Raw genomic sequence first — 21,182 nt, 5'->3', positions numbered from 1 at the left:
AACTGCTCAGGCAAATGTGTTTGGCCATTATCCTTGGAAGAGGATATGCTGAAAGAGGGCAACTCTTTACTGTCCCCTTAGAGTCTGTCTACGGCCCTGCTGGGGTCAGATGGCTCTGCTGGCCTGGCCTGCTCACTGGCATCCCATGGCTGTCCATCTCTGGCCCAGCATCCCTCAGTAACTCCACGGCTTGAGCACTTTCCATTGAACTTAGATAATGTCCCTTGCTGGCTTGAGATTCATTTAGATTTATGTCTATTTGCTATAAATAATTAAAAGGGGCCTGATGTGGTTATTCAAGAATAGTGTCCAGGCACTTTTCCAAATCTCTTTCTCTTTCTCAGCCTCATTTAGGAACTGGAAGACTGGCAAACTCTTGATTGGACATCCTGTTCTTTGGCCCTGCTAACCTTGGTCTGCAGGTACAGGGCTGCAGCTGGAGATCTTGACATCTGTTTCTCAGCCCAGGTCCCAAACACAATTTCTTGACAACTATATTAGCAAAAGCATTTAACCTGGACTCACAAGAGCATTAAAAGCAGAGCCAATTTGTTGAGTGGGTCTGATTTCCCAAATGAGGGAATCCTTCTTTGGCAGAGTGTGGGCTGGCTCTAGACAAAGAGGTTTTTTGTCATGGAGCCCGAAGGGTGTATAGTAGTAACTTCTGAGGAGAGAGTAAAAAAACCTACATATTTGAAGCAAACCTAGTAGGACAGTATCTCCTAAGGGTGAAGTTAGTTAAGCAGAGGCTAACCAGAAGAGGCTATGGCATCTCCTTAGACACAGTGTGAATGTAGATGGACCTAGAAGTGAGATCTGTAGCTTCCAGGAAGGGGGTGGGGGGAGATGAGGACTACCAATAAAAATTTAGGCCCCAGAAGACAGACAAATGCAATCCCTACTTGCAACCCTCATGTATTCACTGCATAAATGAGCAACTGGTAAAATCACCTGACTGTAATGACTAATTTTTAACACCTATCTTTGGCTAAATTCCATTCAAAGAATACAGAGATATACCAATGTATCTTTTTATTATAAACTTTAAAATGTCTTAATTTTCAACCAGTGGTTTTAGTATTATTTTAGGTCATGCTTGGTGCTTACCCAAACTCCAGTATAATGCCCAGAATATCCCCTGGAATTCAAATTTGGTGTTATGCCAAAGCCTGCTACAGGATTTCATTTTGATACTTGATCCTGAATATCAGATGTAGATCGACGTATCCTCTTCGTTTCCAACCAATGCCAAACCCTCAAAGCAGCACCACACATGTGACTTGTTTATGACAGCTTTGCTCCTCAGGCTCTTTTAGGTCCCCAGAAGGTAAGCTCCCCGAGGGCAGGCCAAGCCTGGAGCATTTGCGTTCACTGGTTTCTCATGCTGGGTAAGCACCATGCTCGCTCAACAGATAATAAGTGCTAATGGATTTCCTGTATCCTTAGAAGTGTATTTACCAAAAAAAAAAAAAAGAGGGAAAGAGAAAAATTTTAAGTGGAAGCAGAATAAAGAAAATAAATATCATAGGATGAGAGAACCTGAGTGAGTTCCCCATTTAGGGAACTATGTGCTTAGCACATAAACAAGGTAGGTAGCTGTTTAAAAAGAGAGAAGTAGAAAAGTCTGTAGCATGTTTTGTCTTTTCAGAATTCCCCAACTACAATTTATTACTTCAGATTTTCTTGAGGGTTTTTCTCTGTACTCTCCAATTACCCTGTGAATACCATCACTAAAGGATGAATCTGGCACTTCTGCTTTCCGAAATAGCCCTGGTACCACATGGAGATGAAATTCTCTGGCTTTCAGTTTCCATTTGGTAATAGCCCCACGCACATCAAGTCTGACAGGCCATTTATTGCTTTTGGCAGCAGAGTGAGGTCTGTGTGCAAGAATGGCCAATGAGGGAAACTCCACAGAAGAATTTGGAAAAGAGCAGCCTGGCCTCGTTGTGAAAGAGGAGGTAAGGGATCAGGAACTCTGGACGCTTGCTAAGGAGGATGGCAACCGAGAGAGCTATTGCTAAGCCACGGGAACACTTCTGGCATGCTCCCTCCCCCAGAAAATGGAGGGGAGCCCATTGCTCTCCTCCTGCATCCCTTAGGTCCTCAATCCCATTGCTTGCTCAACAAATATTCTGTTAAGGGAAAGGGCAGACCTTTAGCATCACCAAGAATAACTTAGTACATGGAGAAAAGCAGTCCTATCACATAGCAATTACTCAGGGAGCAGAGTCTGAGGTCTTCAGTTGTATTTCTGAATGAAAAGTTTACTTTAAGGTGGAAATATACTTGGCATCTTTAATCAGTGCCCTGTAAAACGGGCTCAATGGCATTTCTTTATGCCACCCAGATGTTATAAGGATTAATTAATGCTTTTAAAGTGTGGGCTTGAAATCAAAGTGATTTCAACTTGAACCAAATGGAAGGCATTTCCAACAACAGGCATATATCTATCTGTGTTAAATACTAAGGAATTTCCCTTTTTTCTCTGCTGAAATTTAAAAACCCTAAACAACAGATGTTTTCAAGCCTACTCTGTAACTCTAGTTATTGACGGCTGAAACAGTGCTCATATAAATACTGTAAGACTTAGTAATTTCTTGCAGAATCTGCTTCCTTAGGGAAAAGTGCTCCTTGGCTATTTTAAGCAGTTAGTTGCATGTTCTCTGAGTGCGTCTACTGTCATAGCAACTGATTTACCACAGAAAAGCAAGAAAGTGCCCTAAGTCAGAAGTGCGTTTCCGTCTCCTTAGTTTGGGAATTTTTCCTTGGCTCTTAGAATTAAATTTTGTGACTCAGATATCTATCATGGAAAATTTCAGCTAATGAATGATAATTCTGTGGCAGTTTTTAAAATTTCTGAAAGGCCAGATTTAATGGATCTTCAGATGCTATGGCTTAGCACTAAAGGTTGGGAGAGCACGCCAACCAGAATACCAGAAAATCATGACAGAGGGATGGGAAAACGAACCCTGTGAGTCTGTGTAAATGTATCCAGAAAATTCAGATTTAAAAAAGAACCCAGATCAGTCAGAAATTTAAGCCTTATCTGGATTCCTTAATTTAATTTAATTTATTTTGAGAGAGAGAGAGAGAAGGAGAGAGGGAGAGGGCACACATGGGGGGGGGGACAAAGGGGGGAGGGGCAGAGGGGGAGAGAGAGAGAAAATCTTAAGCAGCCTCCACCTCAGTGTGGAGCCCACTGTGGGGCTCAGTCTCACGACCCTGAGATCATGACCTGAGCTGAAATCAAGAGTCGGACGCTTAACTGACTGAGCCTCCCAGGCGCCCCTGGATTACCTTAATTTTAATCACTTGATGGTTAATCTGATCCCACATGGAATTATAAACTGATTTATGTATTCCAAAAGAGTTAGTAAAACAACCAACCAGTGGTCTAACAAAGCAGTCTCGCACAATGAGACACGGTCTGAAGGGGAAAACAAAGTTTTCCTCTGTAACAGCTAAGTTTTCTAAAGTTACAAAGTATTTGTATAACATGGCATAGACAAATCTATATATATTCACCAAATCTAACTGTTAGACTTGGGAAAACACTTAGCTTACCTCTTTAAAAAAAGGTGGGGTGTTAAGAGAAAGGAAATACACATCTGAAATCACGTATCTGAAACCTTCAGGGTCCAGAAGTATTTTGTAATTTAGGATTTTTTGGCTCTTGGGTGGGTAAAAAGGTAAATATACCATATCATACATAAAACCCTGAGTGAGATCTGGACAGCACCCTGTGATAAAGCAAATTGATATTTCAGCAGTGAAATGTATGAAAATTCACACTGACTGTGATCAATAAAGATCAAAAATAACCTCGAGTCAGTTCAGGGCAGGTTTTGTTGCTAAATGAGGTTAGGTCTGGCCAGGATTTGATATCAAATGAGTTATAAAAAGTCTTTCATTTATCAAACCTCTTTGGACTTCAAAATTGGTGTGGAAGGGATTGTTACTCTGTATGCTTTATGCAGCGACTAGCATACTTCTCTGTCTCTACATGGAGTAAAGCAGAAAGCATGTACTGTCCGGAAGAGACAATAGGTGAATTAAGGAGTGGTAGAGCTACAAGTTAGCAAAGGGAAATAGTGATATTTAGGAACATCTGCTTTCCAGCAGAACGTTCTTTATGTTTCTAATAAAAACAGGAAGCTGAGAGGTTGGAAGAACTTAGCTGTGTGATGGTGAGTCTTGTGTTATGTTGGCACAGAGGAGGGCAATCGTGCGGTAAGAAAGTGAAATCGGGAACAGTGGGATGTGTAGCAATGATAGGTATGGTTATGTGACAGGCATGTTTGTGGAGGGGCAAAGAATAAGGAATTCTGCATCAATGAACAGACGTCCTGAGTTCAAACTTGATACCATTACTTGCTTAACCCATGTCTTACTGTCCCCATCTGTGAAATGGGGAGAATAATGTCATAGAGTTGTTAGGAGTCACCACATAAAACCTGTAAAATACTTAGCACAGTGCCCGGTGCATGGTTAGCAATAAAAAATAAAATTAAATAAAATTAAATTAAAAAGTTAACTGTTTGTTACTAAAGGTAAAGATATAAATATCTCACTAATCCAGCGTGTCTAATTAACATCAACTGTGTCATGGGATTCCATGTAAATACACAGTGTTTTCTACCTGCAGTACACCTCTGATGGGGCCACTCTGATGAGAAAAACACATTTGAGAGATGTTTCTTGAATAGGAATCTTGCTTCAGTTATACTTTAACATAGGCAAGAGGGGGTTTTTGTTGATAAAGGAACTGACTTCCCTACTCTGACCCACTGCCCTGACCTTTCCACTTTCTTTTGTGTGATCGTGGTTTTAAAGCAACCAGTGTATTAGGCCCCAGAATTCTGTTACAACTGAGTTCAGAAAACTATTTATTTTTCTTCTATAGTTTTCTGAATTAATCTTATTTCTTGGTTGTCATATCTCATAACTCACAACTTTCTATGTATTGAATTTTGGGCTTTCTCTTTCCCCTTCCCTGCAAAGCTACATACCTGCAAGAGAGCCAGCCTTTCCTCTTTTTTCCCCTGAATTTTCACTGCAAAACCAATTCGTATACTTTGTTGACTTTTGTTGTGTGTGTGCGTGTGTGAAGTAAACAACTAAAGGGGGAAAATCTCTTGTGAACTTTCCTAATTTCAAGGACTCCATCCTACTTTCCAGGGATAATTGATGCTAACCATTAGGATTGTGTTCTTCTAAACAACATTCTGTGTATAAGATACAACATTCATATCCTCTATGCCAGGGAGGAATTTGCTGTTGATTTGGCAAAAATGACCTTCTGTACGTACTGTTCTGCAGCTTGCTTTTTTTCCTGTCTAACCATGGGCATCCTCTCCTATTGTTACTGTTCCCATTATTTGTAATAAGTTACATTCTTTTAAATATAATTGTGTATTGTTATTAACACATTCCTTCGTTCACTGAAGTAATATTTACTCATCATGGAAATGAGGAAAATATGTGTTGCCTGCTATGTGAAATGCAAGTTTTGAGAGACACAGTTTCGGTCCCCTGGCTGCTTATAATCTGGGAGGAGAAATAAGATGGGGACACGTGTAACTACATATTAAGGTACAGAATTTGTAAATTTAGATTTTGGTTACCCTGTCGGTCAGAAGAAAGTAAATTAACTTTTGGAAGGGCTGGTCAGGAAGGGTTTTTAGGAGATTTTGGGTTCAAATTGCATCTGTAAAGATTGGTTGGATTTCAACTGATGTAAAAGAGGCAGAAAAAATACCTTTCACCTAACCTCTGAGAGAAGAAAATGTAAAAGATATATGTAAAAGAGGGCCATAATCCAGATGCACTGATTGTAAAACACTTCCTGATTTCAGAGATACTAAAAAGTGGGATAAATGTACAAATTAAATCAAGAAAATATAGTATTTGGTTAATTTGACTGGAATGGCAGATTTCTAGAAGGTAAAACTGATAGAAAAATCTGGAAAAATAAATGGAAACCAGATCATGGGGAGTCTTGAATGCCAGGGGAAATTTGAAACCTTGTATGTAATTTACTTCCAGATTCTTCTTTTCTTCTTATCACAAGCTATTAGAATTTAGGAAAAGACCAGATACACTAGTCTTAAAACATAAGAGTCTATATTCTGGAGGATTTATTTAAACGATGTCTTTAAAACTGTTGGTGCATTTTGGCAGGCCCTCCCATTACAGACTGTTTCTTTTTTCCGTAAAGAGATAAACATTTTACATCAATGTACTCATGTGCTAGGCACCAAGATGTCAGTAATGAACAAGACAGTCTGACCCTCACATGCTCATGGCCTGGTTAATGAATTTCCAGTACCATCTCTCCACTTCCCAGACATCCATGTAAGATTTGGCTGGCCTATCAATCATTAAAAATATCCATCTCCTCTGATGTCTTGGCCTTGTTTCTTGTTTGTGGTTATGATTTCCTGCTTGCTCTGCTGAACTGTGACTTCTTGAAATCTGCACACCCTTTCTTAACACCTAGGGGACGTTTTTCCCCACTGAGCTTTTTTTTATTCAAAGCAGAACTATTTACAAATGAGCTTTTATTTTTATTTTTTTTATAGCATCTCCGTAATTATTTTACTAAAGGAGAAAATACTGGATTTTGATTCCCTTGATGTCAACGAGGACAACTACAATGAAGGTGATGATGGAATGCAGATGGAGTTAGAAATGTGCTAAATATCCCCTGTGGAAGATGTTTATAACAACAAACACACATGGAGAAAACCTCTATTTGAATTAGGCATGAAGCTCAGTATAGGATTTTTCATTTGCTTGAGGGTTTAACCCCTTTACTCTGATGAAATGTCCCTCTTTATCCCTGATAATATTCCTGCTTGTGGAATCTACCTTGTCTCTTGTTAAATAGTTGTTCTAGTAGCCTCCAAGATGGTCCCCTATGATCCCCACCCCCTGGTATAGACCCTCTTGTGTAGTCCTCTCTCCCATTGTACCAAAATGGGCCTGTGTGGCTAATAAAATATGATAAAAGTAAAGTTATTTCCCTTCTGGGATTAGATGATAAAAGTCTGTGACTTCTCTTTCTCTCTCAGAACACTTCCTCTGAGGGAAATCATGTCACGAGCAGCCCTATGGAGAATCCAAGCAGCAAGGAGCTGAAGCCTTCTGCCAACCACTGGGTAAGTGGGTTTGGAGGCAGATTCTCCAGACCCAGCCAAGCCTGACACCTAGACTGGGAGAGACCATGAACAAGAGCACCCAGCTAAGCCACCCACAGATTCCTAATACACAAAACTACGAGATAATACATGTTTGTTGTTTGAAACAGGTGCATTTGGGGCAATTTGTCACACAGCAATGGATAACTTATACACTTAGCTTTCCTTTGATTTGTATTCCCATGGTGTTTTTGAGGGTCCCAATAACTACCCCAAGTTTGATGATTGGCCAAAAGGACTCACAAGACGCAAGAGAAGGTTATATTCACAGCTAACATTGACTATAGTAAGAGATACCTGAGTCAAGCAGCAAGGAAGATATTTTCACTGGGCAGAGTTCAGACATATTCAGTTTAGGCTTCAGAGCCTTTCAACAGAGGCCACACATGACATGTGGCCACTCCAACAGCAACTGATAAGAACATGTCTGGAATGTGTCTACACAGGGAATCCTGCTGGAGTCATCGGGTCCAAGGCTTTTTTGGCGCGCTGGTCCCATGAGCATATCTTGCTCTGCTACCAGCCGTGGCAACTGAAACTCAGGACCTCAACAATGAAACTAGGTGCACATCATTAATTTGGATATTTGTGCAAAGCAACTTGACAAGCTAGTCCAGCCCAGCCCATTGTTCCAGGTGTACACAAACAAAATCATCATCTGACATCTAAGGGCCCTATTCCTAGTGGTTGGCCAATGGTCATCCATGGTTCCAGATTCTTCTGGAGATAGGCAAGGAATAAACAACCAGATCTGTGTTATTAACCCTCTCCTCACTAGAGGTGGCTACCAGTTAGCATCAACTGCCAAATACATAGACGAATGAGACTTCAGAACATTCCAGCCCCTAGACTTCAAATCTTCTAACTTAGGCCCCCAAAATTGTGAAGCAGAAACAAGCATTCCCCACTGTGATCTGGCAGAATTCCTGATTCACAAACATGATAAGAAGTAATAAATGATTATTGTTTGAAGCCACCAAGTTTTGGAAGTAGTGCATTATGCAGCAATAGGTAAACAATACAGGGTAATATTTTCTTGTTTATTTGCAAACCTGACATTTTTAAAAAAGGATTTTATTTATTTATTTGAGAGAGAGCCAGAGCACAAGCAGGGGGAGGGGCAGTGGGAGAGGGAAAAGCAGACTTCCCATTGAGCAGGGAGCCTGACAAATCTGGCCATTTTCTATTGGATGCCCAGTGTGAATTTTATGTTTCGGGGCACTGGATTTTGTTGTATTTCATTACATAGTGTTAGATTTAGTTCATTGTTAGCTAAGTTACTATGAGTTTGTAGAATCTTTTTGAGGATTGTTTTTAAGTTTGTTAGGGCGAGTGCCGAGCAGCCTTTAGCTTAGGGCTAATTTATCCCCGCTACTAAACTGATAACTTTCTCACACTATTTCAGAGATTGGCAAACGCTTTTGGTAAGGGGCCATATGTAATATTTTAGGGTTTATTTGCTGTATATAATCTCTGTTGCCTATTTTTCTTTGTGTATATTTTGCAACTTTTTAAAAAATATAATAATAATTCTTAGTTTCCAAGTTTTCAAAAACCATCTGTGGGCTGGATTTGGACTGTGGGCTGTAGTTTGCCAACCCTGCCTCATCTAATGGCCTTTGCATTCCACTCTAGAACATGAATTATTTCCAGCCCTGTATGAGTTCCAAAAACTTTTCTGCTTACTCATTCTCCTGGTTCTTTCCCCACCCCTGGCACCATGGCCTCTCTGACCTCTGATCTCTTTCTTTCCCACTCAGTAAGACCTTGGGCTCTGTCTGGGTTTCCCTTTCCCCATGTTGCAGCCTGGATATGGCCTCTAGAAATAAGCTGGCTCAATCTCAGGGGTCACCTCCTTTATTCCTCTCCTCTCAGGGATCACAGGCTGTGCTTCTTATTTTTCAATTTCTTGAAATTGTTTCATTGTTTTCTTTTCTAGCTGATTCAGATGGAGGTTAAATTCAGCCTTTGCTACTCCATCTTGGGAAGAATCTTTATTCATTCTTGAATTAAGTTATTATCAGTGCTTGTGTTTTTATTTGCGTACATATACTTACTCCTATGGGTTGGTTTCTACCTATATTGAACATAAATTTCTAACTATTTAGTTCTGTTAATGTCTTTATTGTTAAACACGGAACTATATCCACACACATGCAGATCATCATAAAGCCATCAATAAAAGCTGTATGTCAGTGACCCTAGACCTACCAGGTTTCTAGTTGGGACAAATCTTAAATGATCTAGCTGATCTGGGTCCAACTCTAGACCTCTATGGAATTTCCTTCTTCAACATCCTTAGTAGTAAACATATCCTTCTGAAGGACACATTCCACTTTTTAAGATAGCCTATTTCATTGTTGGACAGCAAGTAATTGTCAGACAATGTATGTTATAATGAGCTAAAATGTAATTCTTAGTAACAATGACTTTTAGTTTTTACTGAATTTGTGTTTAACCTGTATCCAGAGGACCTTTTCTTATCAACTCCTTTTAGCCCTCATTGTGCATTTTTGATTCAATCTACAGATATGTCTTATGCTAGGCTCTGTGCTGAGCTTGGGCTTGCAGGGGTGAGAAAAGGAAGATAATATCTTGGTCTCATGCATCTCTTAGTTTGATGGCAGAAGTGGGAATGTAATAAGCAACTGCGCAAATATGGGCGAAATTACAGTGTGCTGTGTGCCGCAAAGAAGTGTGATGCGATGACACTGTATGGATGAGCATTGACCTGATCAGGGAAGTTAGAGAGGACAGTCTTGAGGGAGTATGAGTTGAGATCCAAGAGCCAAGTAGGAGATAATCTGACTAAAGGGGTTAGAGCTTCCAGAAAGAGGGAACAGCCTTGTCAAAGGTACTGGGGCAAAAAAGAGCAATTGGTGTTAAATCTAAATGCAGGACTTCCAGATGACCTTCTTAAATGCTCTACTTACTCAATGAATACACGCAATCTCAGAAATATCACTATGTGACCAAAAACACATTTCTGATATTTTGGGGATATCTGTAGGGAAACAGATTTTATTTTGCCATAAACATACTTTGGATTGCCCTTTGCAGTATTATTGTCCCCACCTTAGATTTTGCGAAGCTTGAAGCTTATACTTTTGGGGGGCCCTCTTTAAGACAAATAATACAAATGTTGGATACAGAGTTAAGTACAGGGCTTGGAAGAGGTCCTTGCAATTGAGAGGCCCTGACTTGACACTTCATTAATTTCAAGGTAAATAAATCTACCTCCTGCCTTATTCAAAGGCTGCATAACCCCTGATTGGTAATGTTATTGAGGGAGTTCAGTATGTTGTGTTGAAATCTGGACTTGATACACCTCAAAGATTTCCCAAATGCAAAGATTTTGTGTTTATTTGGCTCTTAACTTTGAGAAGTGAATAGGTCAGAGTTTGACTTTTTGTAGTCTTCACCCCCTAGCTGTTTATAGAATGAATTGTCTGACAGCCGAACAATGGTGTCATGTTTGGACGGAGTGGATGGGTATGGGTGGGGGTATGTTTCTTAACAGTTTTTCTTTGTTTTGTTTCATTTTTTGAGAGGGATAGAGGGTTGGGGGGACAGAGTGAGAGGGAGAGAGAGAACCTTAAGCAGGCTCCATGCCCAGTGCGGAGCCCCATCTCACAACCCTGAGATCATGACCTGAGCCAAAAATCAAGAGTCTGACGCTGAGTCGGAGCCACCCAGGCACCCTGTGGGTATGTTTCTTTTCAGTTCTGAATTAAATGCATCTGAAAGTTAAATGTCTAGCTTCAGCCTCTAGCCAGTTGTTTTGTTCTAGCACCTAAATCTCAAGCCATGGAATCTGAACTAAAGAGGTTTCTGAATTGATGCCTGGGTTTGATTCCCATACTAACCAATGTGTGTATGTGGTGAACATGTCAGGAGTGGCCCAGAGATAGCACCTCGACCCTCTTCCCCAACGAGTCACCTCATATCCAGTTCTGCTGAGAAGAGGAGGATGGAGGAGAGGAGATGGGTGTTTTAGTGCATGGCCGTCTTACCTGCCGCATCCATTGTCTGCATCATTGTCAGAAAGGAAGGAGGACACGTTACAAATAAACTCATCACTCCCCCCTCGAACGAACACAAACAAACACAGAACCCTCAGAATCAATTATGCTCTGAATCATTATTATAAAGCAGGAATAATACTAACAACAAGAAAATAATAACAGAGGCACTGTGACCGAGGTGCTTTTGCATTCCCAGGCTAACTGTGTGGGCAGGTCATAAAGCTCTTAGCAAACCTTAATTAGAGCTCAGAGTTACATGGCTAAAGTTCCTGCCATTCTGGTCACCAGAGAAATAAAATTAGGTGAGGCTATGTGGTCGATCTGCAGACACCTAGTCATCCTCATCTGTAATGGCTTTTCCAGTCTGTCAGGTTTTTTGGAATCTGACTTGTTAGCAGCTCTGCCAGGCCCTGCTCCCTGGCTTGCAGGTACTCAGGTTTGGAGCTAATGTGTTGATGTCAGCTCATTGCCCCAGGGCTCAACCATGCCAAGTCTGGACCTGTTTGCTTTTTTTTTTTTGGAGTGAGTCTGTAAGGGACATCTCTGAGCCCACGGATAACAGTCCTGGAGCCAGGTAGGCTCTATGTGAGCACTCGGCAGGCATGATGTGCAAACAAAGACAGTACTTTTCAGTAGGAGATAATTGACTGCAAATGGCTCCATGTTGGTTTAAATTTTTTCTACTTTAATATCTAGAAACAGTTAAAAAATGTATTTTTGCTATTTATGTATTCTTAGAAACCACCACTTTTAAGAGGACCCGCAAATTTTAGGGCTGGTAAGGGAAAAAGAAATAAAGTCTCCTTGAAGATATGTGAAGACTTGGAACTTCCCTGCCCTGTGTGTTCCCTACCCCACTCAGACTTCTGGTGTGCCTTTGTGCCCCCTGAGGATGAGGCAGTTCTTGCTCAGGCTGGGGGCTCTGGGATTAATGATGACCTAATTTCCCAAACACCCACAGTTTCCATTAATATTATCTATCCACACGTATGTTGATGCAAATCTGCCCCAAATCTATGTGATTTATTTTGTCCCAACAATCAGGAGAAGGGACAATATTGTCTTATTAGACACGGAGTGATTGCCTTTTATTTATCCTAAAACAACCCTTTTCAAAATCCAATGGCCTTCATTAGGTCTGAAACTCTGGGGTGTGGAGAACCAGCCCCTTCCACCCAGACTTCATGTGTGTAGTTTCAAAAACTATAGTTCTATTCCTTCTCACTCGCCTTTGCCTGGTCTCATATCTCCTCATTTCTTAGTCCCTTTTTTCCCTTTACATTTTCATTGTCTTCCTCTGGGCCTTCTCTCTTTCATTGATGCCTTCCTTAGATTATTGAAATCAGAATTTCACATACACATTCATCTTTCATTGTGTTTTTTTTTTAATTTGATGAGTTCCGATATATTCTTTTTTTTTTTATTAACATATAATGTATTATTTGTTTCAGAGGTACAGGTCTGTGATTCATCAGTCTTACAAAATTCACAGCACTCACCACAACACATACCCTCCCCAATGTCTATCACCCAGCCACCCCATCCCTCCCACCCCCCACCACTCCAGCAACCCTCAGTTCGTTTCCTGAGATTAAGCGGTTTTTATTGGAGGGTACCCTAACAATTTACCTTTATGCTTTTTAAAAAATGTTTTGTGTATAAAAATTCCCAGTTTATGGCTTTTTTTTTTTTTTTTTTTTGTCTAATACATTGATTTAGGAAACAGGTGACAATGACTCCTGGTGCTCTTCTTAGATTTTAACTGATAGCTCAGAAGTTATCTTCCTATAGGTGAAACATTTTTCCCCTCAAATTCTTAATTATTCTTGTATACGGGGAAGCTCATTCCGCTTTCTGCTTGCAGTGTCCAATCATCTCTTCCATGAGTTGACACCGTACTACCTGGAAAACCACTGTTATGAATAATTTACCAACAGTTTAAATAAAAGCGTTGTTCTAAGACATGTGCTTGGCAAGGGTAGCTTCTAATGTTATCCAGTCCAGGTGTTAACACCGGGATGCTACACTGTGGGGACAAAAACTGCTGGGTTAGTGTCTCAGTTTGCTAGGGCTGACACACAAAGTACCATTGACTGGGTGGCTTAAACAAAAGAAATTTATTTCCTAACAATTCTGGAGCCTAGAAGTCCAAGATCAAGGTGTCACCAGGGTTGGTTTCTTTCTTTCTTTCTTTTTAAAGATTTCCTTTATTTATTTGTCAGAGAGAGAGAGAGCACAGGCAGGGGGAGCAGCAGGCAGAGGGGGAAGCAGGCTTCCCACCGAGCAGGGAGCCCAATGGGGGACTCGATCCCAGGACCCTGGGATCATGACCTGAGCTGAAGGCAGACGCTTAACCGACTGAGTCACCCAGGCGCCCCAGGGTTGGTTTCTTTTGAGGCCTCTTTCTGTAGCTTGTAGATGGCTCTCCTCTTCCCGTGTCTTCACACCATCTCCTCTATGTTCATCTGTGCTCTGACCTCTTTTTATAAAGACACCAGTCATTGCATGAGGGCCCACTCTAGTAAGTCATGTTAATTTAATGATCTCTCTAAAGACCCTATCTCCAAATATAATCAAGCTCTGAGATACTGGAGATTAGGGTTTCAGTATATAAATTTGGGGGCAGGGATACAATTCAGCCCCTAACAGTATATTATCAACCCCTCAGGTAGAGGCCAGATTCCCCGCAACAACAATGACCTCCAAAACATAGCCCCAAACCCTCAAAGTCTGCAAAAGTCAGCCTGTGGAGCGCCAGGAGGGCCAGAAGCTTCAGGCCCCTCTCTGACTTTACAGACTCTCCATAACAAACGTAAACAAGCTGCTTATCTAATTCCCCAAGCACCAGCAGACCAGCAGAGTAACCACCAACCAGAAAGAAAGCCAGGCTGCGAGGGGCAGATGTGCCAACCGCAGCAGGAAGTGGCTCGAGCCCCGACGAGGCAGCAGCAGAACCTTAAAAGGGCAAAACTGTATTGTCACTTGCCACGCGGTGCACCGAGAGCAGATAATAGCAATGCCTCTGAATTGTCAGGAGTAGGTAACACGACTCTCAAAGACCTAGAGTAGAAGCCCATGGAAATTTTCCCATTAAATATAGTAAAAATCAGGCATTGGAAGGAGACGAACTTTGGTTGTTAGAGTAATTCACCTATGCGAAATGAAAATTTCCCAGTTCTACTGGGTAAATGCTTCTTTCTATAGATGGCAGACAAGGTCCTGCTTGGAATTCATGAAGATTTTGCTATAATCCTGAACATGAGCGTGTGAAAAAAAGCTCTGGGGGCTTTCCTATCCCAGTGGTCCTCGGGTTGAGACTTAACCTCCCAGTGAGGCTTAACAGTCACCGAGATTCACTAACAGGTTTCAAAGAAGATGTTCATCTGACAACTTTAACTTAAGCCATACCTCCTGAAGTGTGCAGTGGATTAATATTTTAATAACTTCTATAATGCTTTTATGAATAGTGCAATTACATGGCATTGGATTTTGTTGTATATGTGTGTTAAACATAGTGATACATTTAGTGGAAACATTAAAACTGTACTATAGTTTTTATAACCCTGCTTTGGCATTTCATCATGTTTTGGTATACCAGAAGCCTCAAAAGTGGGAGGGATCAGGTACTTCTGAACTCTGAAAGGCCCTGCACCAAAATGTGCTCTGTGCTCATCCTCACCCCTCTCTGAATCATCTCCTCCAGTTCGTACTAGGTCTCTGGCCACGTTCTACCTCCTATCATAGTTCTTAATGAAGCTGTTTCTTCTGTCTTACAGGATTGTGGGCTTAATTCCCAGCAGCCATCCCTCCCACAGTAAATGTACCTAGTCTTTGTCTTCTACTTGTTAAACCGCTTGGGACCTCTGTAGTGTTTGTTGCACACACCTTCCACGGTAACCCTCAGGACTTCCTTATGATCAAAGGAAGATCACCCAGAATGCTTTGCTAGAGAGTTTGTACAGCTCACTGCCATGGTGTGCTGGCAAATAGTGAACAACTGCTTGTGTTCAATATTGGTGAGGGGGGATGCCTGACCCTTCGTGTTTGTGGGTTCTAGACCTCCCTGAACGTAGAATCAGGAGATGCACACAGTTGGCTCTTACTAGTCAGTCAGACTTCAGAAGGTTCCAGCACCCGTCTGGCTCACAGCTCAAGGTTACGCTATTTTGTAAAGAATGGAAAAGCCCGCTAAGTGGCTTCTCCACCTGCACAAGGCAAGCCTGTGGCACATACTCACTAGACTGTCTCACCTCCAGCTTTGCCTCCTCTCAGCCTTTCCTCACTAATTGCACAAGATCTTGACAAACCCTGAAATAGCTTTAAAGTCACAAGCAATGAGTCATAAAATGGATCTACTCAGAAGTTTTAAGGGTCACTAATATGAAGGCAGTTCAAAATTCTCAGAATTAGTGATGTGTACACACAGGCTGACTTTGGGATTACAGTCATTAACTCTCCAAAATATTTTTTTTTCAAGCATTTGCTCAAGTCCCTATCCCCTTATGCACACACACTTATTAGACACGTGCTAAGGTGTCCATGACTCAGCAGTTTTCATCGATGAGAGGTCATGGTGCTATCCCCTCCCCATCATGCCTCCTTTCTCGCTCTTCCATATACCAGAGGGAATAGATTTTGAACTTTAATCAGGAATTTGGAGCTACTCTTCTATCTCCCAATACGATGTTCTGTTCTCAACAGATAGTCAAAAAATATTTAACTCTCATTCCATGTACTGTGTGAGGAATACATTTTTTCCTACCACAGGTGCTCATAAAAATGTTCATTAATTCTTGAACAAACAAATTGAGAGCATTTCTAATATAGAGGAAAGGTTTTGTCTTGAGAAGAACTAGTTTTCCTGCTTAGACAATATAGGTTGGACAAAGGAGGTGTCTGGCCTCACTCTAGCCCTTCTTTGTTATAATCACGAGCATGTGGTTGTTCATCCCCTACAATCAAACTCTTCCCTAAATTGCTACAATTCTAAAGCCTTCGCCAGTTATGGCCCAGATCTTAGCTTAGCTGTGCTGGTTTCTGGGACTTAAGGAGTGAGAAAAACCTGAAACTTAAAAACAAATAAACCAGGTGCCTGGGTGGCTCAGTCAGTTAAGTGTCTGTCTTTGCCTCAGGTCATGATCCCAGAGTCCTGGGATCGAGTGGGATCGAGCCCCACATCAGGCTCCCTGCTCAGCGGGGAGCCTGCTTCTCGCTCTCCTTCTACTGCTCCCCCTGCTTGTGCTCTCTTGCTCTCCCTGTCAAATAAATAAAATCTTAAAAAAAAAAAAAGAAACTATAATAAAAAAGACAGTAACAACTACTAGTGAGGATGTAGGGAAACTGGATGCCTCATGAGTTGTAGATGGGAATGTGAAATTGTACAGACACTTTGGAAAATAGTTGGGCAGTTTCTAAAACGTTAAACATAAACTTGCCCTATGACCTCGCAATCCTACTCTTAGGTACCTACCCAAGAGAAAGGAAAAGATATGTCCATATAAAAACATGTATTAGAATGTTCACAGCAGGTTTATTCATAATAGTCCCGAACTGGAAAAAATCTAAATGTCTATCAGTTGGTGACTGTACACACAAAATGTGGTATGTCCATACACTGAAATATTCTGCAGCGATAAGTAGTAAAGGGGTATGACACATGCTACAAGGCTGAAGGCCCCAATGATGTGCTAAGCAGAAGAAGCCAGACACAACATTTATGTGAATTTTCTGGGAAAGGCCAATTTATGAGAGACAGAAAGCAGAACAGTGGTTGTTTGGGGGCAGGGGATGGAAACCGGGAGTGACTACAAATTGACACAAGGGTTCCTTTTGGAGTGATAGAAAGTTTCACATTTTGTACAACTGTAAATTTCTAAAAATCATGAAGTTGTATGCTTTAAAATGGGTGAATTTTATGGCATGTAAGCAACACAACAAATAAAAGTCTCTGCTAATTCTATGTAGCTTTTGGTTTCCCCTGCCTGTTTACAGATCCCAATGCAGCTACATGGCACCCAGTCACTTCTTGTTATTAGTAGATGAGGAGAGTGGATAAATATGCTGCTGGAGGAGGCAGGGGCTGGATCAGGCCCAACAAACCCATAGATGCATTGACAGATTTTTTTTCGGCGGCAGGCATGCTAGTTACAAAGTCTGCAGGGAAGGACATGCTTGTTTATTGAGTTACCACCCTTCCTTTCATGTAGTTGGCCGTGGGAGGACGTGACGTGTCTATGGAAGAGTATGTGCCTCTGTTGTCATCTGCGTGCTGGGGGAACTATAGAAGGTAGAGTGCTGCACTATCTTGATTCCAGGAAACAGAAACACTCGTTGTTAAATGGAGCTAGTCTACCTAAAGAATGAGATAGTTTCTCTGACCACTAATCTCTTTCTTATCAAATGTCCTGTCTTCAGGCCATCACAGAGCAGAAAGCCCATTGGGAATCTTCTGGTTTTCACTTGGGCTTTTGATGTTGCCTTTGAAGAAATATCCTGGAGCTTGCTCCAAAACAGCCCAATATAAGGTGGCAAATCCCATAAGGAGACCAGCCAGGAGTTGGGAGAGCAGGAACTTAGGCAAGGAGTCTGTGATATTGTTCCAGCCCCAGGGGAAAAAAATAAACTATTTTTTGCCTTTCAAAGTGGCAAACTAGAAAATGAGGAAGTACACAGTGTTCTAGTTTGGAGTACTTAGAAAATAATGGGCCTGAGAGTATAGTCTGGGTGGCTTACTTTGCTTCCAGCCATACCCCTAAGGGGAAAGTTTTGCCCTGGTGGGCTCATTCCTCTGCCCCATGGCCCCAGCTACTTTTTCATTTTCATGTCCTTTGATTCTCTTGTGTGTACCTGATTTTTTAAAGGTGTATTTGCCCTTTAAAAATAACACCAGGGGCTCCTGGGTGGCTTAGTCGGTTAAGCGTCTGCCTTTGGCTCAGGTCGTGATCCCAGGGTCCTGGGATCAAGCCCCGCATCAGGCTCCCGGCTCAGTGGGAGGTCTGCTTGTCCCTCTGCCTCCGAGTGCTCCCCTTGCTTGTGCTCTGTATCTCTTTGTCAAATGAATAAATAAAATCTTTAAAAATAAATAAATAAAATAAAAACAATAAGAACACTTTAATTTTTTTTTTTGTAATAAGAACACTTAACATGGATCTACCCTTCTGGTAAGTTTTTAAATTTACAATTCAGTATTGTTAACTATAGGCATGTTGTCTTATAGCAGATCTCTAGAATTTTTTCAGCTTATGTAACTGAAACTTAGTATCAGTTGAACAACAACTCCCCCGCCCCCCACCAGACCCTGGCAACCACCTTTCTATTCTGTTTCTACAAATTTGACTATTTTAGACACCTCATAGAAATAGAATCATGCAGTATTTGTCCATCTGTGTCTGGCTTATTTCACTTAGCAAGATGTCCCCCAAGTTTATCCATGTTGTCACATGAAGCAGAATTTCCTTGTTTTTAAAGACGAAATAGGGGCACCTAGGTGGCTCAGTCTTAAGCTCATGATTCCAGGGTCCTGGGATCGAGATGCGCATTGGGCTCCCTGCTCAGCGGGAAGCCTGCTTCTCCCTCTCCCACTCCCCCTGCTTGTGTTCCCTCTCTCGCTGTGTCTTTCTCTGTCAAATAAATAAATAAAATCTTAAAAAAAAAAGACGAAATAATATTCCATAATATGTTTATGCCACATTTTCTTCATTCATCTGTCATTGACATTTAGGTTGTTTCCATATCTTTGGATGTTATGAATAATGCTGCAATGAACATGGGAGGGCAAATATCTCTTTGAGACCCTGATTTCATTTATTTTGGACAAATACCCACAAGTGGGATTGCTGGGTCATATGGTAATTCTATTTGTAATTTTTTTGAGGAAGCTCCATACTGTTTTCCACAGCAGCTATACCATTTTACATTCCCACGAGCAGTGAACAAGGGTTCTCTCTTGCCTATATCCTTGCCAACAGTTGTTATCTTTCGTTTTCTTGATACTGGGCATCCTAATAGGTGTGAGGTGATATCTCACTGTGGTTTTAATTTGCATTTCCCTGATGATTTGTATTTGCTCTTCTATTACTAGTGCCTGGCAATGCCTAGAACACAGCAGATGTTCAATAAATATTTGTCGAATTGGTGGATTGAGTTGTAAGTAACATATCTTCAGGACACACACAAATGAAGATTCAGTGTGAGCTGTGGAGGAGGAAGGGGGAGAGTGGGGACTTGTGTCTATGATACAAAGGCACAAGGTCCCCAGGCTGGTGGGATTCCCTCTGGTTTCATATTAGAAGGCTGCCAAAAATGGCTGGGACCTGGAGACTTAGAGAAGTTCACCACAATGGGAAAAAAAAAAAAATTGTTTTTAAAAGAAGCTAAATGAAAATATTTTGCACAATCTTCTAAAAACCATTATCTTAAATATTCGCATTTTCTGAATGTTTGTGCTCCCCAGCAAAGCCCAGGAATGTTTTGTTTTGTTTTTCCAATCCCACCCATCCTTCAAGGCTCATCTCAAGCATCTACCTCCATGGTTGCCTTTCCCAAATCTCTCACTCATTGTAGGACAATTTTTTTTTCCAACCAATATTTGTGTTCCCTCCTTGCTTTGAATCCTCCTACCACTTTGCACTCTTCTTGCCAGTCACCCTACTCCATTCCACCTTCGACTCCTTAGACAGCTCCCTGCTCCTACCTAATCTGGCCTTCTCTGTGGCAAGCTCCGAGACAGCAGCATCCCAGTGTCCCACATAAAAAAACTGACACTTCAGTACTAAAAACATTTGTTCAATTGGCCTGACTACTGAAATCATTTGATTAGTATCGGATTACTTTTTTAGGCAAGGAAGAACACCAGTAAAGTGGCTTATGAACCCCATGTACTATTTAAAAATAGCTCCATTTCTAGAAACTGGTGTCTATGCATACTTGCTGTGGTTCAATTTTAAAACAGAAAAGCAAGATTTTTTCCCAAAAAAATAACCTTTATCAACTTAGATATATAGACAGATATAGAAGGAATATTTTCAGTTGAGCAGGTTTATCAAAACAATGCCTAATTTCAGGAAGGAAGGCAGTGAGAACTAGGATGAAGTTCCATCTCTTTGATTGTTACTATAAAAATATAGAATCAATATTTCACACTAGTGAATGATAAACTGTTTTGCCCTGTATGGATATACCCCCAATTAATATTTTATGTGAACAAGGCAAGCTTAAAAAATCAATCTGGACTTTCTTTTTTTATTATTATTATTATTTTATTAACATATAATGTATTAGGGTGCCTGGGTGGCTCAGTTGGTTAAGCGACTGCCTTCAGCTCAGGTCATGATCCTGGAGTTCCAGGATCAAATCCCGCATCAGGCTTCCAACTCAGCAGCAAGTCTGCTTCTCCCTCTGACCCTCTACTCTCTCATGCTCTCTCTCTCAAAGAAATAAATAAAATCTTTAAAAAAAGAAAAACATATAATGTATTATTTGTTTCAGAGGTACAGGTCTGTGATTCATCGATCTTACACAATTCACAGTGCTCACCATAGCACATACCCTCCCTAATGTCCATCTGGACTTTTGTTAGTTTCATAGTATCTGTAAATAGTTTCAGTGTAAAGTTGTCTCAATATTTGCCCAGACTCCTATCAGTGTGAGCATTTCTGGAAAGATCATGGTTTTCTTTCTGTCTCTACGTGGCATAAGGGAGGAAGCCACATCAAGTGGGGGATATTTGTGTAAGCTGGATTCTAATCCTGACTTTGGCAGGATTAATCTGGAACAGTCATTTGAGATATCAGCCTCCTTATCTGAATCTGAATTATGAGGGAAGTGGACATCATGATTTGCTGTCAGCAGGTCCTAGGATTTCCTGTTCCCTCCTCATTTGCAAGGCCCATGGCTGAGGCTCTTTGGCTCGCTCCTTCTTTTCCCTCCACGCCGCTGTGCCCAACCACTTTTTTTT

The 21,182-nt window shown here is 41.2% G+C and overlaps 1 long non-coding RNA gene across 1 annotated transcript in view; it reads left to right on the top strand.

The window, feature by feature from the left end:
* The first annotated feature begins 1,640 nt into the window (after positions 1-1,640).
* Positions 1,641-21,182, top strand: part of LOC115944685 (uncharacterized) — a 38,777-nt gene continuing 19,235 nt past the window's right edge. The window contains exons 1-3 of the long non-coding RNA XR_014143450.1: positions 1,641-1,961; positions 6,585-6,664; positions 7,077-7,163. This is a non-coding gene — a long non-coding RNA (uncharacterized LOC115944685). The remainder of the gene's footprint in view (positions 1,962-6,584; positions 6,665-7,076; positions 7,164-21,182) is intronic.

This window comes from Leptonychotes weddellii, chromosome 3, assembly GCF_054177405.1.
Source record: "Leptonychotes weddellii isolate Sample4059 chromosome 3, ASM5417740v2, whole genome shotgun sequence".
NCBI lineage: Eukaryota > Metazoa > Chordata > Mammalia > Carnivora > Phocidae > Leptonychotes > Leptonychotes weddellii.
Note: the sequence above shows the minus strand (reverse complement) of the source record. Positions and strands in the feature narration are given on the sequence as shown.